Source organism: Falco biarmicus, chromosome 1 (genome assembly GCF_023638135.1).
Source record: "Falco biarmicus isolate bFalBia1 chromosome 1, bFalBia1.pri, whole genome shotgun sequence".
Lineage (NCBI taxonomy): Eukaryota > Metazoa > Chordata > Aves > Falconiformes > Falconidae > Falco > Falco biarmicus.
Genome location: NC_079288.1, coordinates 109367493 through 109386948, shown reverse-complemented (window position 1 = coordinate 109386948; position 19456 = coordinate 109367493). Strand labels below are relative to the sequence as shown.

At 39.1% G+C, this 19456-nt stretch overlaps 1 protein-coding gene across 8 annotated transcripts in view; it reads right to left on the bottom strand.

Moving 5' to 3' along the window:
- MAPK10 (mitogen-activated protein kinase 10) overlaps positions 1-19456 on the bottom strand; it is a 168978-nt gene that overhangs the window by 101745 nt on the left and 47777 nt on the right. For 5 of the 8 annotated variants that reach the window (XM_056359859.1, XM_056359817.1, XM_056359826.1 and 2 more), the window contains exon 3: positions 7904-8060. The exons of 2 other annotated variants lie outside the window; for them this stretch is intronic. The gene's annotated coding sequence lies outside the window, so the exon portion shown is untranslated. Of the gene's footprint in view, positions 1-7903; positions 8061-11484; positions 11597-19456 lie in introns of all 8 variants that reach the window. One more of the 8 variants, XM_056359835.1, reaches the window with a different exon arrangement.

Below are 19456 nucleotides of genomic sequence, written 5' to 3'. Positions count from 1 at the left end.
AGCCTGCCTCACACAATTCCACTGGCATTCACCCTCCTAAACTAGAAATGTAAACATGAATGAAAAACGTAGAACTCAGTCATATGCCAGGGCTCCAGAGTTTTAGATTAAGGCTTCAGGGTTTTAACATGTTTTTTGGGTGGCAGCCTTTATCAAGGGCTCAACTGGGAATAGTTTTCTGTTTCTGAAACATCTGTTGGCCTGTAAAATCACAATTACACTTAGCTCTTTTCTTGCAGCAGGCAAGGAATATATACCACAAGAAAGCAATTGCTATTTGAATGAGCAACAGACCAGCAAATGTAAGGGTTTCTGGATTCACTTCCTAGTGCTTTTACACTTTAACTACAAACGTAAACCTTTCCTGAATTAGGCAGAAGCTCTCAGCACCTTGTCTAATTTTACTCTTATTCAGTTCCTATGTCCTAGACTTCTCAACAGGTATGGATATTATGAAAAACATGAAAAACAGGGATATATAAAATAAACAAATACTTTTCTTAAACACTAGCAGACAACCATCCCAAACCTGATGTACTGTGACTCCTTCTAGTATACTTAAGTTCCCACACTACTAACAGAGCCATTGGAACTGCATTATCCAATCTGCAGTAAATGCAACACTTTAAAAAATATTTCTAAACTAGAAAGAAAACCTTAACAGTCAAATTTTCAATCAAAAAAGCCTAAAAAAAATATTCCTTAGACTACAGGGAAACACAGTTGAATTTAAATATTTAGTCTTTGATCAATTTTCTTTTATTTCCTGCCCCCAACCAAATGTTTCTGTTCCATTAAAAGCGCTTTTAGTAGTGATGAGTCTTCTACCAACATTTTCTTCAACTAGCTTATTTAATAATATCTTTTAAACATACTTCCAAGTCTAAAGCCTCAAAATTTAAAAAAATACATGCTCACATACAGCCTGCTCCAAAAACACCCTGATCATCTGCTGGAGAGGTCTATGCGGTGCTTGTGCCATCTGAAAGCTGCCAGTCTGGTCACAGCCTTTCACTCCAAAGCTACGCTATCTGACAGAAAGAGTTTAGGATTGCACAAGCTAAAACATTAAATCAACACTGCCAGACACATTATAGACACTGTTGTTTATATCTCTTTAAAAAGACTTTTTTTTTTTGTTTTTTAAAAAAGAAGAACAAAAACACACACACAAAAAAAACCCAACAAAAAAACAACACCCCAAAAATCCAATTAGCCATTTACAGGATAACTGGAAATACATCAGAAAAAGAATACAGCGATATTTCCAGCATGTAAACATGGCAAAATGAACAGGACAAAACTGACCAGTTGACAGGCTGCAGCTTGATCAGCGCCTTGTAAATGCTGCAATGTTCTTCCTCTTCTCAAGGTCAAGTGTAGAAATTTTGCTCAAGTCATACAAAAACAGTTTACCAAATTGGGGCAGGGAGAGAAGAAATCCATATTAACTTTTTATCCACAGAACAACACTAGTCCACCACATGAATACTTTCATTTCAGTCCCAGGGTGAACAAAGAAAGGGAATTCATAAATTCCCTCAAAGCCTTTCCCCTAGTCTATGTGTAAAATCATTATTTTTCTTCTTAGAAAGGCAATGAATATCACAGCTGTTTTTCTGTAAAACAGTGTTTCAGGCAATTTTAGGAAAGCATCCAGCCAATGAGAAAAAGACAGAAACTATTACAAATAGGAACAGACATGATATGCCAGAAGAGGTGCAGTTTCCAGGTCGCTTCATAAGATCCAGTCCAAAAGAAACTATCTGAAAAGAAGACTAATTGAAGAAATACTGAAACATGAATTAAGAAATAAACTATAGAGAATTTCTAGAAATTACTGTTCAAATTTATAATAGATGTGAATACATGAAAGAATGAACGAAGTTTAAGGTTCCAGTTAACTGTAATAAGAACATCCATCACTGAGATCTGCTTTTATTGCTGCTAATTACACAGACCTGACAGCTGAGGTGTTACCAACATTACTAATAATATGCACCAATCCTAATTCATTCATATTTATCATATTCTTGCCATTTTGCCCCTCATTCTACCCTCATCTTGTCATTTACCCTCATATTTGGTTATTTCTACACCACAATCCAGCTAGGAAGTGCCAATAACAACCTTTCCATAGTTACCTGGAAAATAACATGGACTAGTAGCTCAACCTATTAATAATTTCTGTAAATAATTAGGAAAAAAAATAATGTATAAAACCTGGTTGGTTGGCCTGCACAAAGCTTTAAGCTGTTGTCCCTAACTTGCAACTGGAATTTGAACTAGATACTTTAAAATTCAGTTAAAGTACATTTCCTCTGAAGCAGCTGTCTACTATGACTACTACATTGTATACTGGATGGCCCAGCTGGCAGTCTGTGACCCCAGTGTTGTCCACGGGCTGTGTACACTGAGGTACCTGCCCTTCTCTGAGGCAAGTAGCTGCTGCTGCCATGATGACACAGGTAGAGTAAGCGGTATTCTTTTGGGCCTACACATGAATCATTGTCATTACTCCCTTGATAGAGCATTTTAAGACAGACTGCTTCTTTCTCTGTTCCTAATTCCCAAAGATTTGGAAATGATACGATTTCTTGTTCTCTTGAACCTCACAAGGGCCAAGTGTCCAGAATACAAGCATAAGCAGACAGCTCTGCTGTCTACTTTTCAATGCCAAGCTGAAAAAATGCACTGAACACCACCAATTTTCTGTATCATAAATAAGCTTGAGCCCTGCTTCCTAAACAGGAGCAGATGCCCAGAGAATCACATATGACTGTCCCTAAGTATTTCTGGTATCAAATCCAGCTCTCATCGAAGCTGTATATAAGACAAATCAACTCAAATCCAACTGACCCGGCATCACTTGGAGGGAATTATCCTGCTGTGAGACAGCTGATTGATTCCTCTTCTCCCTTTCAAAGTGGTAGCATGAGCTATGGCAACATACAGTGAATGCCATGAAGCTGTTCCACACAAAAATTACCCACTATCCACAAAACCCACCTGAACTGAGATGAGAAATTTGCTTGACGTGGTTTTCAGCCTTGTGTAGACTACAGAACAGAACCTATGTTCCATTCACTACATAAAACCATTGCAATAATGTGCATAATTCATGTATCTCCTAGGTAATCGACTGTTTACTGCTTTTTCAGCAAAATCAATGACACAGGTTCAGTGATGCTCCACAGGGAGAAAACCTGATGATAAAAAGCACCTTTTAGATCTCTCCCCCCCCCTCCCCAAAAGTACAGTGTGGTAAGCAAAGTAGAAGCTAGATGTTTTACAAAAAACAGGTTTACAAAACTCCTCAAGAGCTCTTCTACACACATTTGACAGATAATAAAATCAAGAAACCAGCAGAATAAATGACATGTCCACTCAGTCAGGAATAGTAGCCTGGGTTCCTGGCTGTAATTCCCATACTGAAAGCACCACTGAAAGCTAACATAAATAGTTTAGGTCAAATTCCTACACACAAAAAAAAAGTTAAGGACAACTGGGTTTCACTGTCCCAGAAACAAAGGAACAAAATCCAATTTTGCTTGCATAGCCAAATGCTTGCTTTTTTTTTTTTTATTTCATTGTTTAATCCAAACATTTTGGAACATAGAAATAAGCAGCTGAATAAACTGATATATTTCTCTGTAACACCCAGTATTTTTTATCACTTGGGTTTTTTTCAAACTTTCTAACTTTTTTTTCTAGGACGTGTTTCTGGGTTTTTGTGTGAAATCAAATGCATACATGAATAATGACAGACTCCATATTCTTTAGAGTGGCAGGGAGTTTTAAGTTTGGCTGGGCAGAAATTTTTGAATGATAGTGAGAAACAGGGAAAGGAAAATGACATTTCTGAAATAAAATGAGCCTTTAAAGCACTTGTAAGAGTGGCTATAACAGTGAACTTCCTCCCTGCCTTTACCTCTCTGTGTCAGTACAAACATCTTTTATCAGCCATTCTATGTCTCCCCTGATCCTCTTTGTCCTCAATACTCTGTTCTAAAAGGCACAGCAGAGAGAAAGGCTTAAATTTTGTTTTATTTAAGTACCTTCAACTAGCAATATACAAGTTGTAGCCTTAAAACAAACAAACAAAAGAAAAAAAATCTTACACCAGATCCTGACCTCACAAGAAATATTTTAAATTAAAAAAAAAATCCAGTATTCTATTTTTAACCTAGATAGCACATCATCTTAAATAACAATTTTCCAGAATGCATTGTTGCCAAACCAGTTGATATTTTCACAAGTTGTTTTATTTGTTTTCTTTTCTTTAGTTTTGGGGTTTTTCTGTTTGTTTTGGTTTTTTGGTGTCTGGGGGATTTGTTTTGTTTTTAGCATAGGCTAATAGTAAAAGGATCTTCTGCTTTTTCTGGCCTAAGCTGACTACCATTAATGATTTTGATTAAAAGGAGAGTTTTAACTCTACACTAAGTCACAGCTTTTTAAAATAGTAACACAGTGAAGAAAAATTCCACTTTTATCAGAGCCCAACTACATCATAACAAGATCTGTAATATAATACTATTCCATGGTATTTACAACCACAAAAAAGAACTCGCCACACTGGTTACCACAAGATGCTTGAAGTATGGCTAACCATCACTGCTATTTTCTTGTTCCAAACTCTGTCTTCAGCTGCCATTTGTTCTTTCCTAACAAACCCTTATGTGAGATGTACAAGCGTAGTTTTGCATCCTTTCTGCACGATAATACAGCACAGCTGAAAGATACCACACTGAACCACTGCAATTCCAGCAAAGGCTACTTGTAGGTGCAGGCTAACGCACCATAAGCTGGACAAACTGAGACAACTCCTGTCCTGCAGCATCTCAGGGCAAACTGGCGCCTTTGTAGGCATTGCCAAGCAGGATACCAATCATTGCCATGCAGACTGAATGTTTTAGCTTGCTTTCCTACTGGAATAAAGCTTGTGTGATCATCCTTCAACTTTAAATAACTTTAAATTAAGAGCTAGATATATAGAAAAAAACAAGTTTTAGTAGTTTAAGTGTTCATGAATTAATTTGAGTGAGTTTACAGACAATTTGTCCTCTAGAATGTTTAATGAGTCCAGCAAATTCACTGCAGTAGATAACTGGTGAGACAATGTTACAAAAACATTTAATCCCTAATTTACACCAAACAGGTTCAAACTGAAGACAGGCATTTTTATACCTTTATTGATTTGCCATAAATGTATCTAGAAATATGCAGTAATACAACATAAATAAAATTACTCAGACACTTTTCCGAACTGAAACTCAGTCAGCAGAAATGCCAGGTATTGACCACAACAGAACAGCAGGAAAACTATCCTGTTCTCATGAGTCTAGCCTGTTTCTCTAACTTACAGGACTTTATCTCTGCAATAAAAAAGCATCAGAATTAATCCTTTGTGCCAGTGCCTTGCCTCTGCTTTCACAGGGGCCAGTGCCCCAAGCTACATAATTGAAACAAAACACATTGTGCAGGGAGAAAGTTAGAAGAGCCAAAGCACAACTAGAACTTCATGTGGCTACTGCCATAAAAGACAACCAAAAAATGTTTCTAGAAATACACTGGCAACAAAAGGAGGGCTAAGGAGAATCTCCATCCTTTACTGGATGTGGGGGGAAACATAGTGACAAAGGGTAAGGAAAAGGCTGAGGTACTTAATGTCTTCTTTACCCAAGTCCTTAATAGTAAGACCAGTTGTTCTCAGGGTACCCAGCCCCCTGAGCTGGAAGACAGGGATGGGGAGCAGAATGAAGCCACCATAATCAAAGGGGAAATGGTCAGTGATCTGCTACACCACTAAGGCACGCACAAGTCTATGGGGCTGGATGGGACCCACCTGAGGGTACTGAGGGAGCTGGTGGCTCACAAGCCACTTTCCATCATTTATCAGAAGTCCTGGCTAACCGGGGAGGTCCCAGAAGACTGGAATTTAGCAAATGTGACGCCCATCTACAGAAAGGGCAGGAAGGGGGATCTGGGGCACTACAGGCCTGCCAGCCTGACTTCGGTGCTGGGGAAGGTTACGGAGCAGGTCATCCTGAGCGCCATCATGCAGCATGTGCAGGGCAACCTGGGGATGAGGCCCAGCCAGCAGGGGTGTATGAAAGGCAGGTCCTGCTTGATGAACCTGATCTCCTCCTGTGACAAGGTGACCCACCTAGCTGATGAGGGAAAGGCTGTGGGCGTTTACCTGAACTTTAGTAAAGCCTTTCACACTGTTTCCCACAGCATCTCCTGGGGAAACCAGCTGCTCGCGGCCTGTACGTGTGCGCTCCGGGCTGGGTAAAAGGCTGGCTGGCTGGCCGAGCCCAAAGGGGGGTGGGGAATGGAGCCACATCCAGCTGGCGGCCGGGCACACGTGGTGTTCCCCAGGGCTCAGCGCTGGGGCCAGTCCTGGTTCGTGTCTCTGTCTGTGATCTGGGCGAGGGGATCGAGTGCACCCTCAGCGAGTCTGCAGCCAACACCAAGTTGGGAGGGAGTGTTTGTAGGCCACAACCACATCCCTAAGCACTGCATCTACCTGTTATTTAAACACCTCCAGGGATGGTGATTCCACTGCCTCCCTGGGCAGACTGTTCCAATGCTTCACCACCCTTGCAGTGAAGAAATTTCTGCTAATATCCAATCTAAAGCTCCCATGGCATAACTTGAGGCCCTTTACTCTCATCCTGTCACTAGTTATTTGGGAGGAGAGACCTATCCCCACTTGCCTACAACCTCCTTTCAGGTAGTTGTAGGGAGCGATAAGATCACCTCTCAGTCTCCTCTTCTCCAGTGTCTTGTTTATTCCTATTTCACATTCATTTGCTTAACATGCAGCCAACAGTTATAGCTGTAACCTAGGTTTACCTGGTCACATTGTATCAAGAACTCAATTGGCTATGTTATCAAAGCAAATAAAAGAAAAAAACAAAAAACCCAACTCACAAACAAGCTGAAAACCCAACACAAAGTTAAACCAAGAAAACCACTCACAAAAAACCCCGTAGGCATCAGAATATTTTGTGATTTTATGCAGCTGTTCTCAGCATTGCTTAGCGAATGAGTTTAACACAATGTCATTCAAAACTGTCTTTAGTCCTTGTCAGTGTTTTAGCACGTTACCGTGATTAATCGTTATCATATTAATGTATGGGAACTTAATGATGAACTAAGAACAGTCACATTGTACTGAGTACTGCTAACTCATATTTTATATTATCATTTACCCTGTTACTATATTCTACTTAGATCATAATATGATACATCCATACTATGCAGGGAATATTACAAGTGTACTGAGATCTTGATTTAGCAAAAATTTAAATACAAGCCTAAAGGAAATATCAGCATGTGCAATGCCCTCTAGATAGCAGAGGTAAACAAGTGCGTAAGGCTTTGTATAGGATCCACAGCTGCACAGTCATCTCATGGAAGGGAAGTAATACTGGAATTAGAGGTGAAATTTCACAGCAAGATACACAAATAAATAGGTCAATGTCTACAGAATACAGTTTAGCTCACCCACATGCTGTCCAGGCTTACAGCTATCATGCAAAACATCATATTCATTCAGTGGTTTTTCAAAGGTTCATTGACTGGTCAAATCAAAACCAGCTCTGTCATAACACTCACAGGCATTTTTCATAAATGTAGTCTGGTCACAATCAATTCTTCCTCACACGGGGCAGACTACAAACAATAGCTACAAACTAAAGAACACCTTTAGAAATCGTTTCTTATTCTGTACTGATTCTCCTGCTATTACTTTCATCTTTATCGTATACTCATCACAGTGCAATATGAACATTTCACAAACATGTAACATATCCATAGCAGTTCACTACTTTTGCAATGATTTTCCTTTTTATTAAGCTTGTTTTCATCAGTAATTAGGTGGCCCCAGATGCCTTACCAGGGATAGGATAATCTGACAGCGAAGTTTTACATTTTGTCCAGGTGACACACTTGTAATTGCTCTGAGGTCTTCCCGGGGAGAGCTGCAAATCTGGGGACCACTGCTCAACAAATGCAGCCTGGCGAAGTTTCACCTCTGTCCCAGTGGAAGACAGCTGTCAAAGGAGTTAAAGACATGCAGAGTTAAGGAAGCCTGGGTCTGAGTTGAGACAGTTAGCTCATTTTGGGACCATTTGTTCCATTTTACTAAGCTCTAGTTCAAAACCGCACAGATAAAATGGACCACTCCGTGTCCCCTGCTCATGTTCTCTTATTAAACTAGCTGTTCTCTTTCAAACTCTGCAGCCTTTCTAAAGTCAGTACTTTCACTCACTGGTATACTCTGTTGGATTAAAAACCCCTGGAGGTCGCTGCAATGCACTGCGATAATCAATGGCTGCAACATCCTGTTCAACTTCAGGTAGAGAACCTTTCTGTAGCTGTGGACCTCTGGGTATAGAGAATAGTCCAAAAGGCAAATAAACAAGCAATACATTACTCCTTAAATAGACTATTATACAAAAAAAAAAAAAATATATTCCACATCCTGGATCTTCTTTCTACACGATGCTGAAGGCTTACAGGAAAGGGAAATTCCTTATTTGGAGAAATAAGGAAACCTTCTGAGGAAAGGTAAATTAAAACCCCCAAAATGTCAGTGCTGAAATACTCAGGAGTAAAAATTTAACAGAGGCAATCAATAAAATCTTACCAGCTGCATATTGGTGAGGAAAGGGTACATTAGAAAGATGTATTGTTGTCCTCTCTGTAAGAATAATACTGACACTTCAATTTCTACCAGACTCATGAAATTACAATAGCTGTTTACCAACGTACCTTTTTTTTTAGTCCCACCACCTATACATTTCATCTTTCTCTTTTGCCTTGCTGTCCTGCCCAATTGTAGCAAGTCTTGATAATAAATAATACAGAGAATGGGGGAGCAGAGGGCAATGGCAACCAACAGCTTTGCAACTTCTCCCATTAACTTATTTTACAGGCTGCTTAGAAGTCACTTTTACAGACAACTTGGCAAAATATGCACCTCAAACCATACAGTGTGTCTACCTCTGTATGCCACATCTGATGTAAGGTACAAACTTTAAAAGGAACAAACAGCTGTTTGAGGCCTTTAAGACATCCTTAGGTGTCAGTGAAAAACAGGGAAGCATTTGTACATTCAAGAGCCTCCACATCTTCAAAAACAGTATCCATGAGCACACTCTGCTTTCTACAGAGTCATGGAAGAGTAAGCCCATGTCACAAGCCACTGTGCAAAGCCAAGAATAGAAGATTAATAACCTTTCCTTTCCCTTTTTTCCCCTTACCACCATTTTTAGTTAATTCCAATATTCCTGGTAAGAGAACTATAGAAAATACTGCTGAAGGAGACACCAGTAAAATATCCAGTCTATATTCCTGCCTGACAGTGGGATCAACCATAATTATTTCCAAGAGATATTTTCGTAACTTGTTCTTCTTAATCGAACATGTCCTTGCAATTTACATTGCGTTCAGTGGAGAAGTCCCTGTTTACAAAAAATAAAATCTGTTCCCGAAGAACAGTATATTGCTAGGCTTACAAAAATATGAAAGAATTCACAGAAAATTTATATACTCCAGGCCAAATTAACCGCTGGTAGAAAGGTTAATCAGGGTTATGCCCACCTCCATGATGAACCAGTATATGCACTCTACAAACCTTCCAGAGTTTTATCTGTTAACGAAGAGCCTGTATGTTTAGTATACTCTTGTGTCAGTTACTTTACACGCCAAATATAATTTTAAACAACCACTGCATTTAAATTACTGTAATCTGATGAAACAGGTCTAATCAACCCAACCAGAAGAGCTTAATGTTCCATTTAAGTCAAGTATTTTTCTTATCCACTTCACAACAAGCAGAAAAAGTACAGCCAACAAGGCTTTATCTTCTGGCTCCAAGGCACTTTTCTACCACATTTGCATTGAATGTAACACTGAGAGTAAATGCCTTTGCATGGTCATTTACCCCCAGATTTTGAAAGCCTGCCAGACACGGACTACTAACCAGTAACTGTTTATGGTTGGTCTTTTTGCAGTGGGAGCGAGGATGTTGCTTTTTTTTGGGTGTTGTTTTTGTGTGGTGTTTTGTGGGGTTTTTTTAATCAGCGTCACTTCAAAAGTAACCAGAGCATTTATCAATTTCTGCTCAAAATGGGATGGGTGTCTACTCTGAGAGCTCATTGACCATCTCTGGAAGACACAAGAAAGCACATGCATCCTGGTTTCAGCTGGGATAGAGTTAAATTTCTTCTTAGTAGCTGGTAGTGCTGTGTTTTGGATTTGGTATAAGAACAATGATGATACCACAATGATATTTTGGTTGTTGCTGGGTGATGTTTGTACCAAGTCAAGGACTCTTCAGTTGCTTGGGCCCTGCCAGCAAGAAGGCTGGAGGGGCACAAGACATTGGGAGGAGGCACAGCTGACCCAAACTAGCCAAAGGAGTATTCCATACCATACGGCATCATGCTGAGTATATATAAGCTGGGGGAAGAAGGAAGGGAGGGCCAGTTGGCATTATGGCATTTGTCTTCCCAAGTAATCGTTATGCGGGATGGAGCCCTGCTTTCGTGGAGAAGGCCGAGCACCTATCTGCCGATAGGAACTAGTGAATTAATTCCTTGTTTTGCTGCGCTTCCATGTGCAGCTTTTGCTTTCCCTATTAAACTGTCTTTATCCCAATCCCTGAGTTTTCTCACTTTTACTCTTCTGATTCTCTCCCCTATCCCACCTGGGGCAGTGAGCAAGTGGCTGCGTGGGGCTTAGTCACCATCCGGGATTAAACCACAACATGGCAGCTAAAAGAACATTTTACAATTCTTTTATCTGGGAATGGCCCTTAACACTCCCTATGGCATTTTCAAGGCCCAGCCTTTCATCAAGTGACTCCAGGTTTGCTTAACGCATACCTCATGAGGCACTGGCAGAATATTTGGAAATAACATCGCTGGCTTAGGCCCCCCAGAGATGAGTCACAGACCTGGAACAAGATGAGTGAAACCGCCAGTGCACACTGCAGAGCTCAGCAAGGGTGTCTTGGTTTTGGCTGGGATAGAGTTAATTTTCTTCTTAGTGGCTGGTAATGCTGTGTTTTGGATTTGGTAGGAAAACCATGTTGATAACACACTGATGCTTTTAGCTGTTGCTGGGTAATGCTTATACTTAAGTCAAGGACTTTTCCGTTTCTCAGGTCCTGCCAGCAAGGAAGCTGGAGAAGCACAAGAAATTGGGAGGGGGCACAGCCAGGACAGCTGGCCTGAACTGGCCAAAGGGGTATTCCACGCCATGGAATGTCATGCTGAGTATATACAAGCTGGGGGGAGGAGGAAGGTGGAGGGGACATTTGCATTTGGCATTACGGCATTTGTCTTCCCAAGTAACTGTTATGTCTGACGGAGCACTGCTTTCCTAAAGATGCTGAACACCCGCCCACCAATAGGAAGTGCTGAATGAATTCCTTGTTTTACTTTGCTTGTGTGCGTGGCTTTTGTTTACCTGTTAAACTGTCTTCATCTCAACCCCTGAGTTCTCAGTTTCACTCTTCCAGTGCTCTCCCTCATCCACCAGGAGGGAGGGAGCAAGCAGCTGCGTAGTGCTTAGTTGCCAGCTGGAGTTAAAGCATGAGAAAGGGTGAAAATTCATGAAATTATTTCATATCCACTATATAACAAACTTAAGTTTTAGGTTAGACCTTGCAACAGTATCCAGACAGGGAAGGCTATTTACACCCTTGGGAACATGTGATGTCCTACTTGTAGGAAGCCTCCAACACAAGAATTATTTTGTTTGGTTTGCAGCTCGTACAAGGGATGTACAAGCCAAACAAACCTCACATCAGAGAGACAATCTTTCCAGCTTTGCACTTCTGCTGTTGACTCATAATTATTTTAACACGATACCACTGTTACTAAACAGATGCAGGCATGCAACAACTCACAGGCTTTAGGAAAGCCACACAGGTAGCAATAAAGCATGCCGCAATGAGCAACACCTTACAACACCCTTCTTCAAATGCAGAATGTTTTCGTAAAATATGTGTCACTGTATTTCACTACTTAGCAATTTCATTAATTCAGCAGCATGTTTCAGAATAATTACTCTCCCTTTCACTTCTTTGGGGATTTTTTCCTTTGAGAGACTACTCTCTCTGCCTTTTTGAAACCTGAAGTTTTATTTTATCACTTGCCTCTGTCTCATTTAAAGCACATAGTATTACAATTGTAGCTTCTTTTTCTCTGTATAATCTAAATAATGTCTGAAAGCTGCTCAATGAGAATGTTGGTGCTTTGTTTTAAGCAGAAGCTCCTACCTCAAAGATACACCGAAAGAAAAATAAATTCACAATTGTGGGATATCATTCCCACATGGCTACAGAACAACTCAGTCAGTCAGTCACAGACGGGTGGGTGACAAGCAACCATTCTTCTGTGACAAATGCATTCATTTGTGCTATAGTAGAACACAATTTCCCCCAAATTAACAGCCATATACTACCAGTGAAACAATTCTACTGGATTGTAGAAAGGACATTAGTTCTGGACTAATTCAATTATTTCAATGAAGTTTACAAATTAAGCCTATTTCATTTAGTAGAATGGCTTTATACTTAAAGAATCAGGCAGCATTTGCTGTCAAATTGACATTTGAAGGTGAAACACTAAGCACACAGTGCACTATTTTGGATTTTGGGGGGTTGAGTTTTTTGGCATACAGAACTTATCTGCCATACTTGAATGGTTAAAGAAGATCATCAGATCCTTTTCTAGACTAGCCAGCACATGCTGTTCAATAGTTACTCAGTCCTGGAGAACATTCAACCACGAAATCTCTATCCTACTGTTAAACAGAATGCGGTTTATCAGTCCATACATTGAAAGAGATCTTGTAATAATGAAATTCACAGCATCAGCAATAATGAATTGGATGTTTAAAAAGCTTGTCAAAGCAACATGGATGCCTCCAATTCTCAGTCAAAAAGGCACACTAAACCAGTCACAGAAAGACATTTCCATTTCCAAGACAGTTTAGTGGATTCATGCCTAGTCCCAGCTGCATTTCAATGAAGATAAAAATAAAATGACATGTACACTACACCAGCTCCACAGTAGAAGCACTTCCATGACTGCAAATGGAAGAGACAATTCATGAAGCAGAATTACAGCTTTTCTACCTCTACAGTGGAATGAAGCACATCAAATGGCAAAATATTTTAAAACGTCTCTGACAGAGAGCAAGCACAGGTCTTTGTCCTTTACTTCTTTATACTGTCAGATATGCACATACTTGATGCATTTGAGCTCATCAAAAAGTTCTTCAACACAAAAAGAAAACAACATCCTTAATTAAAATTCTAGCTGCACACTGCCATTGCTAGAATCCTATGTGTCACATAGGAGGACACTGTGAAGTTTAGGGACAGATGAATAAGGACATGAAAGCCAACTCCCTCTGAAAAGGAAAGGATTTGATAGCTTTTCTCTGTTTTGTACTGGACCTGGACAATAAAAACTAAATAAAGAGCTAGTTCTGTACAACACACAGTCTACCTAAAGTATATAGATAGATTTTCAACATACTGGTTTTTCCTGCACTTCATGTACAAATAGTTTACATAACTGTGTTCAAAATAGGAAAATATAAGTATTAAGATAGTAACTAATAGAAATTAAAGAAAGAAAAAATAAATTAAAATAGGCAAAGTAAGATCCACAAATAGCAATGTACCTACAAATCTGGAAAATTACATTATACCTGCAATGACCAGACACAGAATAAAATGGAGTAAAGAAAGACAGATCAGTGTTTTAATATTTTACTCTTAATGATACCAAAAAGGTTGTCTAGTCAACAGAAATGGACAGTAGTGTGGCAACATAACTTCATTAAACATTACCTAAACAAGATAAAAAATTTGCATGATCAAAGCAGTTGATAAGAGTATGTATGGATATAGATTTCTCTGTAAGGCTACATTTATCTTCTATCAAAACTAAAGATACTGTAAACAAAACCACCAAGACAACTGAGTCTAACAGAATGAAAAGACTGCAACTAAACATATACAAAGGGAAGCAGTAGAATTTCGAGGGTAGTCCCAGATCATCTCAAGATAGCCAAAGGGAATAGGCTGTACAGTTACTTCAGGTTTTAATAGAAGCTACAGTTTAACATGTTTAGTAAATAAAGTACAAAATGTGTCACTGTGAAACTCAATTTTCAAACAAACAAACAAAAGCCAGAAGGCAGTAAATAAAAAGGGAAGAAATTAACAAGCATGGTCTCAGCCTGAAGAAGACATACACGTATCTCCCAAAAGGCATTTGCACTCAGCAAGAATAAGCCAGCAGTGGGGCAAAAAGAGAAGATAAATCTTCCCGTACAGTCAGATACGGACAGTAACAGTTGACCCCCATTCCCTGAATATCAGTGGCATCTTGTCTTTGGATATATTATTTATATAAACCATAAGATTTCTTAATCTCATAACACATAAGTTTTTATGATAGATACAGATGTTTCAACCTTAGGAATAATTTTTTGTGCCAGTTCAGTAACTTCATTTCTGATTATAAAACATAATCTCAAAAAAAAAAATGACTGTAGGTCACATTTTGATACTGAGTTAGTGTGTTCAGTAGATATTTTTCTACTGATTTCACCAGACTTTGGATTATTTCATTAAGTGGTGTTCTAGTTGCAATAAAGGCCTCATATTTACAGCACCAACCTAATACCTTTCACCTATGTTTTACAGTCCAGATTCAGCCAAAAAAAATTACTCTAGAGCTTCCTCCTTCCCAGAGGGATGGGCTTAAGGACTTTGCATAACAAATCCAAAAATATCAAACTGAAAATTGCTTAACTGATAAGCTGAATTTTAAGCTAAAGTATCCTTATTTCATGAGCTCTCTTCTCCCTTTGGATCAGTGTTATGCATGTAAGAAAATTTTGTAATTTTACAAGAAAATTATCACCACTTACACATTTTCTAATATCCAAGACCAAACATTTTAGTCAAAGCTGTATAATACAAAGCAAAAGGAAAATAAATTAGAAACTTCTAGTTATTAACATATTATAAATCAGGTGACATTACTGACCCAGCTGCAGCACTAGGCCATTGTCCTAGTTAATGACCAGAGAAAAGAGGCAATGCCGTAGAGGAATGAACAACATTACCCAGCCCTGGCACTCACAGTTCCTCTTGTGACAGAGTGAATAGATGGAGACTGAGTCCTACTCCTGTGGGAGCAGCCAGCACACTTCTTTGGGCAGTAAGAACAACAGCAAAGCCAGCTGGTGAGTTTCTGTCCTCCTTCACTGATTGTACACTGTCACCGAAAGTGGGTAGCTTATACTAATAACATTTTTTTGGTGAACTGTTTGTTTTTTTGTTATTTGGTAATTTTTATATATATTTTTAAAGCCTTTAGCTCTCAAGACATGTAAGGATTACAATCTCATCTTTTCTTAAATATATATACACACAGTACAGTCACATACTTTAATGAATGATGGTATGTAATCTTATTCATTATATGAGATATATCTTTAGCTATATCACAGATATAATTATTATTTTCTATTTATATTGCATGCCTTTACTGCCACCAGAGTTCTAGAGTTTAAAATGTAAAATGAAAGGGTCTAAAAAGTTTAAATTTATTACTGAGAGCAGATGTTGCACCCAACAAGTGTGGAAAAGCACAGAATCTATGTAGATGGCATTATAAGAAACAGCATCATATCCAGCTGCCTTGGATGTCCCCAAAACATGACACTAAGTTAGATTCATCAAGCAAGTGTTTTGCTGCTGGACATCTGAAGCAAAGCCCACTCCACATAACTTACCTAGCATCTCCAAAAAAACCCCACCACAAACAAACCACATACAAGCCAGATAAAGGGGCCTTGCCACTGATGATTTTCAAACTTGCATTTCTAAGCCACTTTCACAATCTCAAAGGAATCTTTCTTAAGATTTTAATAACTGGAGAGGATAATAACATAACTACAAAAGCTGTTGCAGGGTGCACACTATCAGACATCGTTCAATACTAGCTTATTCTCTTGGTGCCAAGGTCTGCATGAAGCATAGATAGAGAAACATGAATGAATAGTGCTCCTAAAGCTCTGTCTCCTCTTCTACCCTTTGAAAAGTTATTTTGCATAAGAAAACAAGTAGAATATCTAAAAGATGAAATACCAATGTGAAATTACTGGTTTGTATTTAATTTAGCTTGGGCCATAATTCTGGTCTCTGAGTTCCTTTCACTGTCTGCTTCTCATCTTCTCTTGATATGGTTACTCTCTCTCTCTCTCTCTCTCTCTGTGATTTGCGGTAACATATGAATACTGACTGATTTGGTGTCTGCTTTTGTAGATGTACTGTGACCTTGCACATGCTAAACAAGGTTTGATTCTTACTACTTGTAACAACGAGTGAGGCTTCAAGTATAATCAGAAGCAAAGCACTACAGAGCAAGGTCACATTTCCATGTAGCTGCTCCTTGCTCCAGGGCTTCCCTAAGTCAGTACATGAACTGCCTGAGAAACAACAATTCACAATCAAAGTATTTCTGAAAGTTCTCTATAATTTTTCAAGAGAGGAAAAAACGAAACCCCTGCCAAAAAACATCTAAGCAACTTGTTCATCTGCTACAGCTAGAGTAGTTTTCAGGACTCATTAGGTTAAAGTATGTATTATAGACATTAGATTAGTAAGGAAATCACACCAATTACTACATCATATCTTCCGGAAAGTTAAAAAAGCAAGCAAATGAGGTAGCATTGCACTGGAGTTCTGTAAAACCAGTGACTCAGCTACAAGATTTACCTCTTGACACACCCACTGCTCATGCAGCTAGCTTACAGTTCCCAAAGTAGAGTCATGTCATTACCTCTTACTAACTGCAACTGCATAGCACGCTAGCTCATTAAAACTACGCAGAAAATGTTAGGATGGATAGTCACAGACAAGCCCCATTGCACCCCATATCCCATTTCCTCATCTAATTCTCATTCATCCCGGACTTGTGGGCAGGCAAGACACAATGAAATTAGTATTAGTTACCTGCCTCACTTTAAACATTACCAAAGGCTCATCCCACCACATTCAACTGTGCCACTTGAATATGGCCCTCTTCATACGTACCAACATACTTCAGATCAGAACAAATGAAGGAGTGGCCTGCAGGACAAGGCTGCCAACTTGTGATTTTGCAACTCTGAAGTAACTTTAGCAAAAAGTCCTACAGTAATGCTGAGCAGGTGATGTACGGTATGATGGGTTGATCAAATCCAAATGGTTCCTTGCTGCATCCCATTCTATGATTTCCCATAAGCCAACTATTTTCTGTGCAGAAATTATATAAGCACAGTAATGAGCCCCAAATAATAAACACTACTGAGATATGTGGTAATAGCAAACACTGAAGTTCCAAGACTATAATCAGATTGTATTGTTCAGCCAAGAATTCTATTTTAGCTTGCATTTGGTAAGAAAAGGCAGGTCAGAAATTTAACTGGTTGACCTGAATAGCATGCACCTTCATTAAACATTAGTCAGTTACTTTTTACATCTTGTTTTCATGCATTAATCTTCCTGGGCAAAAATTCATTCTTAAGTGTTCTTGCAGTTGACATATTTAGACAAAGATCCCTATGTATGCAATATTCGATGGACAATATTTATGGTGTTTGTAGCATGTTTTGCCTCAAAGTATCTAAAGATGCATTTTCGCTGGGTTTAAAAAAAAAAAACAGCACTTTTCAGTTCAGAAATCACAGGTTACAGTGATTGAAGAGAGTTCTGTCTCAGTAATTCCAGTTGGCCCCTCCATCAGTGCAACATAACATGACAGCTTTCACAATGCATCACCTTCCTTAAACATAAACACTATCTTTCTGAAGTACTGCCAAGATGTTTGGCACAGTTGCCAGTCTGGATTACAAGGAGTAGACCACCACAGCACTGACTAGTTTAGAGCAGAATGCTGTTTGAGCAAATAAACTTACCCTTTTGCAAAAATCAAAGACAATGGGTAAAGTAACAGTCACAACCATGGTAGTCCTGTGATACGTACACAGGTACCTGTGATATGTACAGCAGATAACCTTCAGCGATAAACCATGAGCATCAGCTATTAATGTTCTAACCTCACTACCCCCAGTGGAGTTTGGAGGCTCTGCCTGCTACTAACAAATTTTAAGAAGAGACAACAAGAAATGAGCTACTGCAGAACACATTCATCACCCACAGTCCTGATGTTATGATTTCTAGGACTGATATGTTTCACCTACAACATATTCAGCTTGCCATCTAAAGCTATCCGTTGGTTAACTGGAATTATTTACCTTTATGTATTTTAGCAAAAAAATCTGTTATTTGGTTGGATAACTAGCTGTATTTTCCACTGAATTTATTATTAAGAATAGAATACAATATAACAGTTGAACAAGACATAAGCTATTGCCATGGCACAGCACTGCACACTTGCACAGCTTTCAGATCAAGTACTAAATGGTTCAGCAGGGAAGCTCAGTTACTGCTTCATTGTAGCTGAAGGCAGACATAGCTTTTTGCGGCAATTGCTATATGAGCAGTTCTTTGTAGAGCAGTCATCCAAAAAGACAGGATCTGTGCCCCACAGAGCTATTTATCCAAAATGGCAATAAGCAGTCCAACAACACAGGAAAAATATGAAACAGGCAATGGCAACGGGAAAGCTGAAAACATAGATTGGTTGAATCAACAATAGATCTATACGTTTTATTTTTAATGCTTTATTATCATATTATTGTTATTGCTGTTAATGATATTAAGACTCCTACTTCTGCTACAATGATCAGAAGGGCAGGTCAGTGCTTTGCTGAGAAAAAAAATGAGGCACCTTTCAGATGTTGTTTGGAGCTGTGTGGCTTACTCCCACTTCTCCTCACCCCATGAGCCTGTACAAATTCACTGCCAGAGTTCCCAACTCACCAAATCAAATGGTTTAACAAGCTGAAGGTCACTATTATCAAGATTTCCCTAGCTGCTGCTTTCATGTCAGGTGCTTTGGTTGATATGAGCTGCCTGTCAGCCAGAGCTATAGCCTGTAACACCAAAACACAGCCATAAAACACAAATACAATGAAAGATCAGGTCAACAATCGTTAAGTGTTCTCAATAATGTGAAGTGTCAAGCTCTCAGTGAACTGATAGACAAAAAAAAAAGATTCTTTTTTCCCACCAAACAACAGAAGGGTTAAGTAGTTTTGTGAGTTTTTTTCCCCACAAAACAATGCTCTCTGATGTCTACCACCAGTGAAGAAAATCTCTCTTCCAAAATGAAATGAAGCAAGAGGGTTCTGCAGAGCTCACTGTGTCCCCCTCTCCACCTCTCAACCCTGACTATTTACCAAACGCTGAGAAAATGTTTGACTCCATTCCTTTCAAGTCTGCCAAATGTACTAACCTACCACA